Genomic DNA, 12538 nt, shown 5'->3' on the forward strand with positions numbered 1-12538 from the left:
AAAAAATCTGTCAGAAAAAATACTCTTAAAACTTTGTTAAAGAAGCTGCCATTATGCAGCAGCAACGATGTTGTCACTCTTCCTCGGCCATAAAAGGTTCTTTAAATCGCCTTAAGTTATCCATAAAATAAGGGAAAGCCTAAATTGATGATAAAGGTACTTGGAGCAGGGAGGATCTCCTAGAAGTGCTGAACATCGAATCACAATATCTTCATCACAATGTCAATGGAAAATTTCAACTCCATAAATAATCAAACAGAAAAAAGTTTAATGCGGATGAACCTTGGTTGGATGGTTACGTGGATAGTAGCATCTCCAGCCCATTAGGGTTCAAGTCCTAGACTTGCCCTTTTTTGGAATAATAATTTTTTTTACTGCAGGATTAACATACCTTTTATATGTTTCGGATATACTTACTTACATTTGGCGGGTATTTGCGTGTTCATTTTCAAAATTACGGTAGCAAGAGTTCCTTGTATTCACTATCTTTTTTTTGGGATAACAACTTTCTTTAGTGCAGGATTAAGATGCCTTTTATATGTTTCGGATATATTTACTTACATTTGGTGGGTATTTGCGTGTTCATTTTCAAAATTACAGTAGCAAGAGTTCCTTGTATTCAATATCAATATACCGAAAGGAGTGAACAGGGATTTCATTTTATCAACAACGAAGAGTGGTGTTTCTTTTTTTCCACAAAATATAGACACTGGTGCTCACATTTTTTAAAAATTATTTCAGGCCTTTCATGGATGCGCGTTTGATGAGAGAAGATATTTCCATCGACTTCATTAATTTCAAAATAATGTGTCAGCTCAGTCTCTCGAAGGGCTGTTTTTGTAATATGAGTGTATGTACATAGATAAACACTTAACACACCAATATAAACTCAATAGATCCAAATAGTCAAAACTACAAGGAGACAAAATTGTATAACCTCAAGGCACCGACAAAACAACGTGAATAGTTTTATTTTCACAAAACTGCAATGATCATTATGGGTTGAAAAATATATAGAATTCCTCAAGATCTGAGGTCCCCACCTCTCAATGCCAAGTTGGCAGCCAGAGGCAAGGGGCCATGATTTCTATAACGATAGAGGCGACGGTGAATGCCGAACGAGAATGGAAACCCTCTGAGCGTCTATATGCTCCCTCCTAAAATTCAAATTTAAATGATCCAAAAAATATTTATTTTGTAATATTTTTTGAAAAGATATTTGTTGTGAATGTTTAAGGGACATGTGCCTACAATCCCTACAAAATTTCAGGTCCAAATTCGAACACATAAATGGAGAGAAAAAACATCCATATGCAAATAGTGCATATTTGTCTTTTTGTGCTACTATTCATTCAGATTTGTCTTTTTTATTTCTCATCTGGAATTTCAAGGAATATATATAGACCAACGCCACAAATGTTTTTGAGAATTTTTGAAAACCTTTACAGAAAATCATAAGATGGGAGCATGCAAGGGGTGGGAGTACATTATATGCACTCGTAGCAGCTGCTTTTTTCATTCTTAGTCTTCCACCAAAGGATATAATGTTCTACTCCATCCGTTCCTAAATATAAGTCTTTTTAGAGTTTTTATTAAAGGACTACATACAGATGAATATAGACATATTTTAGAGTATAGATTCACTCATTTTGCCCCGTATGTACTTCCTCCGTTCCTAAATATAAGTCTTTCTAGAGATTCTACTAGAAGATTATATACGGATGTATGTAGACATACTTTAAAACGTAGATTCACTCATTTTGCTTCGTATGTAGTCATCTAGTGAAATCTCTTAAAAGACTTATATTAGACTTATATTTAGGAATGGAGGGAGTATCTTTTAATGAAATCTCTAAAAGGACTTATATTTAAGAACGGAGGGAGTATGTATGGCCGGATGGACTGTTTCATCAGTTCTATGAAAGTGAAACTGCAGGCAGTGGCGCTAATAGCATCGTTGACCCGTCCAGCCGAAATACAGAACCACCTGACAATTTACACTGAATTTTTATTTTGTACAGAAAGACAATCTGCTATACTGAGTTTTTTATTTCGTACAGAAATAAAATCTATTGCAGAGATCGTGAGTCCAGTCTCATAAGTAAACAGCAGACTTTACGCTAGCTTACCAAACCAGACGGAAGATGTTCATGAGACGGAAGAAAACTGTGTCTATTCTTCAGGATAAACTGCACACTTCTTCATTGAGATGGAGGGCATATACCAACAGATATTGGTACTCAAAATCTGAAGCTTACAAGACTTGATCAGGAAACTACAATAAGAAAAAGGATTATGCTCCCCATAACTTGCAATATTCTCTCCAATTGCACGGAACAAAAGATCATTCTGTTTATGCTATATTTCATGAGAAGACAAATCATGAACACCAGAAAGGGCAACTGGAATTCATGATAGATAGTGACACCATGGATTCACCAAATTGGCACAAAGTTTCCGAGGCTTGGCGGCACAACTTTCTCCTTTTAATCACATTACTTCGCTGTAGGTGGTTAATTATTTTGTTCTGCTCCAACTTTTCCCTACACATTTCCAGATAAAGATGTGAATAATCTAGACTGATCATAAAACACCATCTCTGTAGGCATGCTGGAGTACGTAGAATCCAAAATTTAAGATGCGAAAAGTATCAAATATGTCAACAAAGTTGCCTCTTGCAACAATATATACATAGTTAGATCAGATCAACGTCTTAAAATCATAAATACACTGAAGTAGTATGTTTACTCACTCTGCATAACAATACGAAGCAAAAGTATGCAATCCTACAGCAGTGAGATACTAATTAAAGGAGACCTCCGAATGCTAAAAAGATTTATTAATTTCTTGTACTTGAACTTAACCAGAGATTCTCATCAGATGAAAACCTTAGCATGCACTTAAAGATGCTGATAAAATGTTTAAATCAACCGCATTGATCATAATATAGGTATGGAGCAAACATCTCGAATATTCCTGTAAGAGATAGATATTTTACAATGAAGGCCATGATAGAAAATATGCAGCAAGTCTTCATGCCAATGGAAGAAAAATACAGACCATGATAGTTTTTGGGAAGCGAGAATACAGATATTTTGGTTAGTATAGGACTTCGGTTTGCGACGTGACAACAATCAAATAAACATGCATCATTAATTATTTTTAAAATACAATACCAGTATGTGGAGTGCGTGTTGTGCTTGTCCTAAGTTTTAAAATCGACTAAAAATGAAAACTCAGTGTTATTATGAGAACGAACGCAGATACTTGATAGAAACAATTTCAAGCACTAAGCATTCGACAATCATTGATTTATTTATCATTGAAAAATATAACCACCAATCATATTTTTGCATCCAATATCTGTTAACCCAGGTTTCTACCTAGACAATTTATTATGTTGGACAATTTAAGTTCCTGTTAGTCATAGAACTTAACGCAACAATAAAAATGAAATACATATTGGTCTCACAAACTAAAAATATAGACTAAAATAGTACATATTTATTTCTACATATGTTGGTGTCTAATAATAGCAAATTGTTCTACTTTGTATGCCCAACTTCATAAATTAATAAATCCCCAAACAACAGACGCTCAATACCTACGAAATAGCCCACATACAAATGCAAAAACAAGTAAATCAAAGAAAATAGAAGGAGTCTTGAAATGCCAAGGCCATCATCCACCACCATGGTCAACACCTGCAGTCGCACAAAAAAATGTCGGGGGAGGCGCCATCTCATTAGGGACGGGTCCTTCGTTCCAAAATGGCCAACCATGGGCACATACGTCTACGTCGCCCAAAAAGGCCCTAGTCTTTCGCCATAAATAGGGCGCCACACCATCAACACAATGGTTCACCCTATAACCCGAAAGAGAATTTAGCAACAAGCTAGGGTAAAGGAACAACCCACACATAAGCCAAGAACCATACAAGCACAACCGTCACCTAGGGCACAAACCATAGCACAACAAAAGCTGCAAGACACAAGCACAAAAAGAAAAAGGAATCTCGTAGAGAGGATTACTACACCACAATGTAAGCTGGACAGGGAACCTTCCATTGGTACAGGTTGGAAAAGGCTATAACCATCTGAATATTTTGTTGTTGTATGATCAGTTTCTCGATATTTTTGCTAATTCTAGTACTTCATGATGTCGTTGTGCTTTTGGGAGAAGGCGAGTGTCCCAAGTTTGACGCGACAATTCAAAACTGAAGATTCAAAACCCCTTATGCAGCACTGGACCGAAAAGAAGGCCATGAAGGTGGCAACAATTAGTGAGAAATATGCATGGTTTTGGAGTTGGACATGTAACAAAAACTTGAGCTATTTTGTATTCCCTACATGTGCCGTTTGTAGTTATTACTAGTAAGTTATATTTTCATGCAATATCAGGTTGTTGATGACCAAAAACAACCTTTTATATCTTCAAAACAATCCTCTTGTTCTGAATGGCTACCTTTCCATATTTGAAGGAGCCAAAAAATTCAAATAGCCTTTTAGAGCAAAAATGATTGTTTGGAGATTTGAACGGTTGTTTTGGGTCATTGACAACCTGATATTGCATGAAAATTAAACTCGATTAATACAAAAAGCAAGTGTAGGAAATACAAAAAAGATCCAATTATGTTACCTCCAAAACCATGTTTCTCAATGACTGTTCCCACCTTCATGGCAGTTTCTTCGGTCCAATGTTGCATAAGGAGTTTTGAGCATGCTGCTGTGTAATCAACTGTGGCATCAAATTCATGTACACAAATCTTCTCCTAAAACTACAACTACATCAAGAATAATAAGAATTAGCAAAATTATCCAAAAAATGACCATATATAAGAAAATATTCAGATATTATACCTTTTTCCGATATGTAGCAATAGGCATGACCACCTTATGCCACACGGAGGATTGGGTCAGGAGGGGATGGAGCTTATCACTGACTAAGGACAACTTTTTTAGATTATATTGACTACACAAGGGAACATTATTAGGCCAGCAAAGGGCATGTAGCATGCAAGGTAGTTACACAAGGTTGCTTAAAGATACAAAGTGTTGCCATGTCACATTTGCTAGAGACTCTACATACGTGCTTCCTAGAAACTCTAAGTTCTTAAGTTGTTTGTCCATCTCCTTACGCATTTCCATTGCCGATCCTCAAAATGCCTACAACCATTTTGCCATCCAACACGATCCTGCATCGATCCTTTCGGTGGTACAAGCGTGCCTTTTCCCGTAAACGAAGACAAACTTGGTCAGAGGGGGTGTGGCTTTGCGGGTATATGGACCGCTACCACACCTGCATCTAACAAACCTGGCCCACCAAAAAATCTTCCCTCGCCCACGCTATCTTGCCTGACACTGGTCAGTGCCACATTCAAGCCGTCCAGAGCGTATGTGACCCTATCACTGAAGTCGGTATTGAAGCGGCACACCAGTCAAGAGCGGCGACAAGTCCATCCGCCTCCCTCCATTGAAACTTACACAATTCTTGAGAACCTACTATGGCACCACCCATCCATTCGTCTGCCGCCCACCTTTAAGGACCTTATCGCCTAACCCGCCCTCCGCTCACTATTTATCCCCAACTTGGAAGCACGGCGACATCCATCCACCCTCCTCGTCTCTCTTATCTCCTTGCTGCACCACAACGGACATGTCCTCCTCGAGCACTAAAGTCTTTTGGGACGACCTCTCATCCGAATAGGAGGAGTGACGACCGTCTGGACGAGCTCACCAGAGGTTGACGCTGTGAAGGAGCCAATGGCAGAGGCGGTTGCGACGAGCTGACACCACCGTCCGCGTCGGTCGGTGCTGGCATCACTATGGGCGAGGCATGTGCTCACTTCATGGGACATGGTGCTGGAGGAGCTGCTGCTGAAGCGGGAGGCCTCGTTCCGACACTCGCATGCCAACCAGGCCTACAACCTCCGCCTCCTCGACGAGCACTGACGCATGAACGATCTAATCAACACCGGCACGAACATCGTGCCGGACGTACAGAAGTAGTATCATACACTAGTATCATATGTATGATACTAATATATGATACTCCCCATTACGGGCAACCTTAGTTGATGCATTCATGGATTTAATTGTGTACATTTCCCCAAATACTAAGGCCCTTCCCAATGCTCCACGGTGTACATGTGCTAAGAATGCCATATAGGTAAAAAGTTGATGTGGTAAATCATTTAAGCAGGAGTGAGAGCACTTAGGTACCCCATAAAGAAACGATGTCAAGCACACAAACCTATGCTAAATTCCTACCAACATATGAATGATTTTAGTTGCTAAATAATTAAATGAAGGAGGTTTAGCAACAAAATCTAAGCACCTATGCATCAGGGAGATTAGTTGCTAAGCCTTTTAATGTACTTAACACCAGGGATGGAGCGAGGAACTTCATATGAGGTGGGCAATGATACATGTATGATCATTGGAGGGGGGCATACATTATAGTTAAGGCCTTAACTCTACAAATCCACACAATATATAGTGGGGTAATTGAGGGATTTTGTTTAGCATCGGGGGAGCCATGGCCTCCGCTCATCCCCTGGCTCCCCCACTACATAACACGTCACCTAAGCATCCATGCATTGGAAGAGGCATCAAAGCTACCCAAAGTCATCAAAGCTACCCAAAGTCACTTTAGCTAGTTCAATGCTCACACGCAAGCTCAAAAATTACATCAAGAATATGGAGCATCCATCATAGGTCCTCGTCAGGTAATTATACCCTATTAGGGTCAAGGTCAATGTCAAATTTGTTACCACGAGTATGCAAATGAGCCAATAGCTATCACCATTGGGTATCGTGTGCACTAATATAGTCAACCAGTATAGTCAATCACTCTTTGTACCCGATAACCATGTGTACCTGTAAGTACAAGTGTACCATATGGACCTCCACCTTCGCATACCACACTAAAACCATAAATCAAAATCGACCTACATACTGCTAGGCACCCATAGAAAAATCCTAAGCCTAAATCAACCAGTATAGTCAATCACTCTTTGTACCCGATACCCATGTGTACTTGTAAGTACAAGTGTACCATATGGACCTCCACCTTCGCATACCACACTAAAACCATAAATCAAAATCAACCTATACACTACTAGGCACCCACACAAAAATCCTAAGCCTAAATCAAACCTATCCACTCCCATGCACCCAATGGCCAACCCCTCTCAGCCTCTCTCACGTCCTCCCTTCTCCATGAGATCGAGGCAGTTGCACCCCACACATAGTGGCTTGACATCCCGCCACCCCTTCCCCAATCCCTAGGATCCATCTTGCCTAGCTCACCGGATGCGTATTTGGACTGTCTCAAACTTTTTGTCTGCTCCACATCACCTCGTATGATCTTATCGACAACACCCTTCCCTCTCACCACCGTCCACTAATGTCATCCTTGGATCCTTACTCGTTGTCACCCCTTGACATTAGTGGAGCAGGCAGAGATCCTCATGAGGAAATTTACCAAAAGGGGACCGAGGACAGACAAAACATCAACTCTACCACCGCCATGCCCAAATCACACACCCATGCCAGCAGCCAATTGTTCATCACACTTCTGCACAGGGCCATAGGTGAGGACCCAACTCCTTTCTACTAGCTCTTGCTCACATGGATGGACTAGTCTACCAAGAACAAAGCAAAGGCCAATTACTTCGAGAATATAGGCCCCGTTTGTTTCAGAAGTCCCGGGACTTTTTTTAGTCCCAACTTAAAAGTCCTTAGTCCCTACCCGTTTGTTTCCAGGGACTAAATAGGGACTAGAGGTCATTAAATGACATGCAAAAAGACCATGTTACCCTTAGTAATGTAGTAGTAGTTATTAAATGACATGCTAAAAGTAGGGGCATTGTTGGAAAAAGTGTCAAAAAGTCCCAAAAAGACCCTCCCACAGAGACTTCTCCAAATAGTCCCAAATACCCCCTTTTAGTCCCTAAAAGTCCCTCCTGTTTGTTTCACATGGGACTTTTTGGGACTTTTTTTAGTCCCTACACCAAAAAGTCCGTGGAAACAAACACCCCCATAATGATCACATGCATGCTTGGGGACAAGAAAAACATGCATCAAAGATGATCCAATATCATTAATAAACACGAACTAGGTTACTTCCACAAGCAATGCGTTAAAACAAACTAAATCACTTTTTTTTTCTGAAGCACCTAGTGAGTTCGATTGTGGTAAAAACAATTTTTTTTCTCTAAGCACCTCCGAGATATCCTCTTAACCATAGAGTAGACTTCACCACCAGCGCAAAATGAAGTGTCAAAAGATGAGAGTTCATATACCTACAGTCTTATGAGCTCGCCGGTAGCTATTGATGGCACTACCAATGAATCAAAGGGAAGGAGCACCTAGATAGTGGCAGAAGAAAAAAGGATGACAGAAATAATTGAAATCTTATTGGGATCATCTATATTTGTTTTGGTGTTGTACGTGTTCATTACTTTACATATATATGTATCAAGCACGTAACCCATTTGTATGTGCATGAGTGTTCCATAGTGTACCGTGCTAGAAGATAAAACCAAAACAATGAAGTTATAGCACTAAGATGTCTTTCAGACTTCCATGGAAGCTAAATATAATACAAATAAATGATATAGTGTGAGAAATGAGTGAGTTAACTATGTATAGAATTTGCAGCATGATCTTACATGTCATGGAACAACTGTAGGACATGCATGTAAGGATGAAAATATGACCTGAGCCATCATGAAGGAACTTGGTCATAAATAAGGAGTTCGGTATTTTTAGAGAACTCGTTGTAGATTAAACTCATTAGTTTTGAGGATTTTTCTAGTGCACTTAGCCAAATTTGTAAAATAGATGTTGCCTTGCGCTTGCGGGGGAAATTGGTTGCGATATAAATCAAAGAGTGTTGGTTGTATGGAACACGGATATTAATTAATAATATGATAACTGAGGCTGAAAATACATATACTTCATTTTACTCGACTCTTGTATAGTTGTCAAGTTTATACTGAATAAGTGTAGCCAAGTCCATGACATGCTTAACTATATGAATATATCTAACTCTATATTTAGTATGCATATTTTAAGAAATATAGAAGGGTTAGCATGGTCCACCAAATTCAATCTCAACACAAATGTAACTTCAGTGCGGCATTAATAAAATTATTCAATACAAGGCTACAAAAGGCACACCTGAAAGTAGCAAACAACAAGTGTGACGCCATGCAGTCACTTCATCTCCTGGAAGGTAGCATGTGCATCTGTTATTCACACAATGGATGTCAAAAAAGAACAGTCAGAATAGAGAGATGGTCATTATGGGTTAATTAGTATGACCAGCACTAGTTCTTAGTACTATGTACACAAGTTGTCATTACAGATAAACCCAGAAGCATTCTTCCGTTATAAACATACAACATAAATTTTTTACTTTAGGTCATTCATAAGAAGCTCAGTTGAACATTATTTCCAGAATGAAAACTCTTGTGCTCTCTGCACATGTATTATATTCAAATAAGTCATATACTACATGATCAGGTAGCCAAATAGGTTATACCAGGAAATCCATTACATGATCAGGTAACCAAACAAATAATATCTTCTGCTGCTTGCTACAAGTTTGATAACTCCATGCGTCATTAACCAATGAGACCACCACTACACAGTCGTCAGTTGGTGTTAGAGCCGAAGGGGTCATGATAGTGTCAAATATAAAGAGAAATAAATTGCTTAGAAACCAACAGTCAATGTTGCATAGCTTATGTGAGGAACAAGAACACGTATGGCCAAACTTAAAAGTGTTCGATGGAGTTAAGTTTTCTGTTGATTCACCTAAGAAAAAAAATGATACCAGGAAAATAGCAATTTTATGTGGAGCTAGAAGAAACTGAGGAGATTTATCAGAAACCATACACCTACGGATCTCCAAGAAGGTCTCCTCAAAGGTTAACCAAGCTCTACATACGATGCATACAATGAAAGAAACGACCATGGGGTTGACTGCGCTGGCTGTTCGTTTGCAGTTTCTTACATGGACACCATATAGCTAGGAATTAAAACACCAAAACATGGTTGAATAAAAAGATGCCCAGCCTTAACTGCAGGATATACGTTTCTAGTTCACATCACAGGCAAGTCCATGAGATGTAGAATCACCAATATAGGCAAAACCATCAGAAATAATACACAAAAGCAACAACTCACATGGTCATACCACTAATAGACCATGTACGAGGAGGCATGGCCACTTTACAGAGACCCAAATTAAGGAGAAACATGGACTCACCGATCGTTCCCACAGATCTGGGAGGCGCCGTTGCCATCGGCTATGTGCCAGCTTTCCTCTTGCAGCCAAGTGTTGTAGATCTGCCGCCGCCGCACCCATAGCTGCCTCCTTCCTGCCTGCCTCTCACAGCAGCACATGAGATGAGGAAGCAAAAGGGGGAGAAAACCATGGAAATTTCGTGATCCTAAAAAAAGTTAAAGCAACAAAGAGAGAGAGGGGGGATGGACTACAGGAGGAGGAAGATGAGGAGGAGGAGGAGGGAGAAGGACATGGTAAGGACTAGTCAAACAGTGCTTTCCGTTAAGCACACATGGGGAGTCGAGCAAAATAACAGCACCTGCGTTAATCGAATCAACACGCGTCCCCCTTCCCCAAGGCGATAATTAATCCTTGAAGAAGCAAAGAAGAAAAGACGGCTAGGGGAGAGAGAGAGACTACTCCCAAAGTGGCGAAATTTAAAGGAATAGGAATTGGTGGCGGCCGGCGCAAGAATCCATGGCGTGCATGCGCACAGCGTACCTTATTCCGAGTAGCAGGGGGCTAGGCCGTCGGAATCCGGACAAGATAGGGCTCATGTGGGGACACAGCAAGCAAGACAAAGCCTCATCCTGGCTCTTCTCGACAATCGATGCAGGCAAAGATGGCTGCGAAGCGATGCGAACGGCAAGGGGAGATGCATGGGTAGACTGATGGCGGAACAAGTTCCAAGGGGGAGAGAGAGCTGACAGAGAGAGGGTGAGCACGCAACAGCAGCTGCGTCTATCTCTCTCTCTCTTCGCATCCATCCGTCCTCTTTAGAGCAAGTACAATAAGGTACAGTCAGCAGGCTGTAAGGATTAAAATACTATATTTTTGCTGAGTTGGATGAGAGAGAAGAGGAGAGAGAAGGGAAGCGGGCTCTTCGTGAAGAGCCGGCTCTAGCACGTGCTCCTAGGTGCTTTGTGAGAATGAAAGGTAGGCCATATATGATAAAAGTAGTACTCTTTTACAGCTAACTATTGTACAAGCCAGCTATAAGATGAGCTATAAAGATGCTTATAGCCAGCAGTTGGCTATACTATTAACCATGCTCTTATCAGACGTAGCCTGCCGCTGTGTGCTCACTCTCTTCTGTCAGCCATTCACACCATCATCAACCCTCCACCGTAGCCCCCGACCGATCCCATCGAACACAGCAGACGTTCAACACGCAGAGAGAGAGAGAGGGAGAGGGGCGGAAGCGAAGAGAGAGATCGAGATCAAACCCATGTACGCATACGCCTTCGTCGTCGCCTCGTCGGCACGGCGCCAGTCGGTCCGGCGGCAGGCCAGATCTGGGAGGGCTATCCTCTTGTCTTCTTCTTCAACCGCTCGATCTGGTTGTATACCACACCAGGGATGCGTGCATCGCCGGCTTTATATAGGCAAGATGCCTCTCTGGTCCTTCCATGTTGCCGCTAGGTTTTTAGGGTTGGGTACATGGCATATGGCGCATGAGAATGAGATTCTGTTTTTCCTTTTTTTTTCCACCTTTGGAGTTTCTCTCCAGCTCGAATATACTATTTTGTGAGGTGTTGATATGCATGCCTACCAGGGACAGTTTTGCATGACAGGAGGTCCCAGTTCACGCTTTGGGGTGTGAGGTCCTCTTGACCGAGATATCTACGTGCATATTTGTTTTTTCGGTGGGTTTGCTTTGGGTTTATTTGATTCTTTTTGCCGGCTTTCAGCCTATATTTTTACAGTGAAATTATATTTTTTAAATATTACTTAAATGTTTTTTTGACAAAAAATATTACTTAAATGTTTCTTATGCATGCTGGACACATGTGGCTTTTGTGTCTGTTCACTAATGTGTTTCTGTCAGTATTAATTATATGGTCTAGCCCAACCAGTGGTTGACAGAGATTATATTTGAGCCGGTTTTGTCCATACTTAATGGATATTGATTCCTTTCACATGTGGTTGTTCTAGTCACTAACTTTCGGCGCGGTATTTGAGTCAGTTTCATAAAAAATTCAACATAAGCCGCCTTTAAATTTTTGTCATTGTTGTAATTAACATACGACCCGATCCAATTAATGATTATTCTAGTTGATTGTACCCATATATAGTCATTCTTCTAATGTTTTTGTTCATATATGGCCGTGCTATAATGTCTAACTTTTGATTATGTGGCAATGATATTCGAGCAATCTCATTTCAAGATTGAGGACAATATTTTTTACAAAAAAAAACTTTATTAGTCATCGGTTGTGATTTAGTTTAAAGCTGAATGCAA

At 40.5% G+C, this 12538-nt stretch overlaps 1 long non-coding RNA gene across 4 annotated transcripts; it reads right to left on the reverse strand.

Moving 5' to 3' along the window:
* Positions 1 to 2114: 2114 nt before the first annotated feature.
* On the reverse strand, positions 2115 to 11963 carry LOC123398692. 4 transcript variants are annotated; one of them, XR_006610235.1, is made up of 4 exons: positions 11523 to 11963; positions 10279 to 10394; positions 9186 to 9253; positions 2115 to 4938 (listed from the first exon to the last, which is right to left on the reverse strand). It is a non-coding gene; the product is annotated as an uncharacterized LOC123398692 (long non-coding RNA). The 4 variants fall into 4 exon arrangements; XR_006610236.1 differs by lacking the exon at positions 11523 to 11963 and adding an exon at positions 10616 to 11069; XR_006610234.1 differs by lacking the exon at positions 11523 to 11963 and having other exon boundaries at positions 2115 to 4783; positions 4860 to 4938; positions 10279 to 11069.
* Positions 11964 to 12538: the final 575 nt, after the last annotated feature.

The sequence above is a fragment of the Hordeum vulgare genome, chromosome 5H, assembly GCF_904849725.1.
Source record: "Hordeum vulgare subsp. vulgare chromosome 5H, MorexV3_pseudomolecules_assembly, whole genome shotgun sequence".
In the NCBI taxonomy this organism is placed as follows: Eukaryota; Viridiplantae; Streptophyta; class Magnoliopsida; order Poales; family Poaceae; genus Hordeum; species Hordeum vulgare.